This window comes from Lontra canadensis, unplaced genomic scaffold (genome assembly GCF_010015895.1).
Source record: "Lontra canadensis isolate GAN:19392208 unplaced genomic scaffold, GSC_riverotter_1.0 scaffold131, whole genome shotgun sequence".
NCBI lineage: Eukaryota > Metazoa > Chordata > Mammalia > Carnivora > Mustelidae > Lontra > Lontra canadensis.
In genome coordinates, this window is record NW_022631125.1 from 3461986 (window position 1) to 3464723 (window position 2738).

A 2738-nucleotide genomic window follows, 5' to 3' on the forward strand; every position below is an offset into this window, starting at 1 on the left:
ACTAATGAACAGAAAGAACAGTAGGAACTACCCAGTCTAAACAACGGAAAAGAAAAAAAAAAAAACCACTGGGAAAAATACATAGAGCCTCAGGGAATGGTAGAACTGTTACAAAAGAGCTAACATTCACTCTTTGGAGTCATGAGGAGAAGAAAAGGAAAAATGTAGGACTGAAAAAGCATTTGAATAAATCATGGCTGAAATTCCCCCAAATTTGGCAAAAAAGTATAAACCTACAGATTCAAGAAGCTTAAAGAATTCTACACAGAATTCAAAGAAATCCATGCTATAGCACATGGTAATCAAAATTCTAGAAATTAAAAATTAAGAAAAATCTTGAAATCAATGAAAGAGAAATAACACCTTATTTACAGTGAGAAAATTCAAATGGCAATGGATTTTTTTTTTTGGCAGTGGATTTCTTACCAGAAATTGTGCAGGCCATAAGAAAATAACACAAAATTTTTCAAATGCCACAAGAAAAGAACTGTCAATGTAGAATTCTAGAACCAGTAAAAATCTTCCTTTGGAATGAAGGGGAAATCAAGATATTCCCAAATAAAGAAAACTAAGAGAATTTATCAGCAGATTTACTCTAAAAGAATAGCTAATAGAAATTCTTGAAAAAGAATTGAAATGATAAAAAATTTGAAAACATCAGCAACAAATAAATAAGGGAAATAGTAAAAATACAGGTAAATAAAATACTTTTGCTCTCTTGAGTTTTTTAAATTTTTACTTTTGAAGCAAAAATTAAAAAGATAACATTATGTGATATGGTTCTCAGTGTATGTAGAGAAAATATTTAAGATAATTACAAATGGGAGAGAGGAAAGGAATTTATGGGGAGATAAGATTTATACACTTCACTCAAACTGGTAAAATGTAGTCATTAGTAGAATGTGATAACTCATGTATGTATAAGTATGCAACACCTAGGGCAACCGTTAAAACTCTGTAGAAAGAGATATACTCAAAAAATACTTTAGGGTCAGAGGCAGACAGGGTTAGAGATGCTACTGGTATCTAGTGTTACATTCCAGAGTTGTGAACCATTCTACAACACACAGTACTGTCCCTCACAACAAATAATTGTATCAATAGTGCTGAGGTTGAAAAACCCTGGCTTACATGCTCACCAGTGCTGATATTATCATTCTTTTTAATAACATTTTTTTAAGTTTGTATTTATGTTTCCCTTTACCTGCTTTCTATGTAGCCAGTGATAATTTGTTTTCCATAACCATCATCGATTCATCATTCATTTAATCTTGCCAATCTTGTAGTTTGAAAAATGAAAACTTAGTTTATTTTGTACTTCTTCAGAAGAATGGAGTTATCTTTACTTTTTACTTTAGGTATTATTTGAATATTTTATAATGAACACGTATTATTTTTATAATTTTTTGGAAAAGCTATTAAAGATTTTTTAAAAAATACTACAAATAATTCAAAATGAGATTCTAAAATATGTTCAAGTAACCCACAGGAAGAAGTAACCCACAGCCAGAAGAAACAGAAAAAACAAGCCACAGAAAACAAAAATTAAAATGGCAAACATAAGCCTTAACATATCATTATATACACTAAATGTAAGTGGTCTAATTATACCAATTGAAAGGCAAAGATTGACAGAGTAGATTCAAACATATAATGCAGCCATGAAACTCACTTCAAATACTGTATAGGTAGGTTGAATTAAAAGAATAAAAATATATATACTATAAAGACATCAATTACAAGAAATCAGGAATGAGTATATTATTAACAGACAAACTCGTCCTTAGAGGAAAAAAAAATTACCTTGGACAGAGGAATTTTAGATAATGATAAAAGAGTCAGTCTACCAAGAAGACATAGAAATCCTAAATTTATATGCATAAACCAACAGAGCTACAAAATATGTGAAGTAAAAATTAATACAATTACATTTGGAGAGTGCTCACTTCAGCAGCAGCACCTATACTAAAAATGGAATGATATAGAGATTAGCATGGCCCCTGCACAAGGATGACAATTACAGTTGGAGACTTCAACATCCCTCTATAAACAACTGATAAAAGGTCTAGGCAATCAACAAGAATATATAAGAACTTAACACATCATCAACCAACAGGATCTAAGTAACATTTATATAACTTTCCATCCAATAACAGCAGAATACACATTCTTTTAAAGTGTCCACAGCACAAAGATGGCACTGAAAGTGAAGAAGGAAACCCCTGCCCCTCCCAAAGTTAAAGCCCAGGTTTCAAAGGCCAAGAAAGCAGTGTTGAAAGTTATCTGGAATCACAAAAAGAAGAAAAGAAGAAGGAGGAGGAGAAGGAAGAGGAAGAGGAGTATATTGACACATCACTCAATTTCTAGTGGCTCAAGCCTCTATGGCTCTAAAAGCAGCCAATATATCCTTAGAAGAATGCCCCCAGAAGAAACAAGTTTGTCTATTATGCCATTGTCAGCTTGTCCCTGACCACAGAGTCAGCCATGAAGAAGATAGAAGACAATAGCACACTGTTCATTGTGGATGTCAGGGCCAGTAAGCACCAAATCAAACAGGCTGCGAAGAAGCTCTACGACATTGAGGTGGCCAAGGTCAACATCCTGATCAGGCCTGATAAAGAGAAGAAGGCATGTGTTCAACTGGCCTCTGACTATGACACTTTGGATATTGCCAACAAAATTGGGATCATCTAAACTGAGTCCAGGTGGGTAATTGTAAATGTAAACTTTTTGCTACA

At 33.1% G+C, this 2738-nt stretch overlaps 1 non-coding gene across 1 annotated transcript; it reads left to right on the plus strand.

Annotated features, from left to right (window-relative positions):
• The first annotated feature begins 1938 nt into the window (after positions 1-1938).
• On the plus strand, positions 1939-2046 carry LOC116858000. The gene has a single exon (XR_004380846.1). It is a non-coding gene; the product is annotated as a U6 spliceosomal RNA (small nuclear RNA).
• Positions 2047-2738: the final 692 nt, after the last annotated feature.